Source organism: Myotis davidii, unplaced genomic scaffold (assembly GCF_000327345.1).
Source record: "Myotis davidii unplaced genomic scaffold, ASM32734v1 scaffold208, whole genome shotgun sequence".
Classification (NCBI taxonomy): Eukaryota; Metazoa; Chordata; class Mammalia; order Chiroptera; family Vespertilionidae; genus Myotis; species Myotis davidii.
In genome coordinates, this window is record NW_006299706.1 from 2422977 (window position 1) to 2423264 (window position 288).

Here is a 288-nt window from a genome sequence, read left to right on the forward strand (position 1 = left end):
GACCCCTTGCCCCTGGGGCCCCACTCCCCGCCCCGCGCCCTCCCCTCCAGGCCCGCCCTCCTCTTCCTCGGCTGGGGCGCTGGGGTCTGAGGCTCTCGCGCTGAAACCCCGCTCTTAGCCTCTGAGCTCGGGGGGCTGGAGGGTAGTTCCCAGGCCCCCCTCTCCGGCCCCGGGTGGGTGGGCTGGCTGCACTACCCAGTGCGGGAGGCGTAGAGCCATTGGTGGTAGGACGAAAAGGCATCGCCTGTTTTTCCCTCCGGCCCCGGGCGGGCGAGCGGCTTCCTTGCA

General features: G+C 71.9%; 1 protein-coding gene across 1 annotated transcript in view; it reads left to right on the forward strand.

Annotated features, from left to right (window-relative positions):
- The window catches only part of NTRK1 (neurotrophic tyrosine kinase, receptor, type 1), a 53854-nt gene that overhangs the window by 31560 nt on the left and 22006 nt on the right, over positions 1-288 (forward strand). The gene's annotated exons all lie outside the window — the stretch shown is intronic.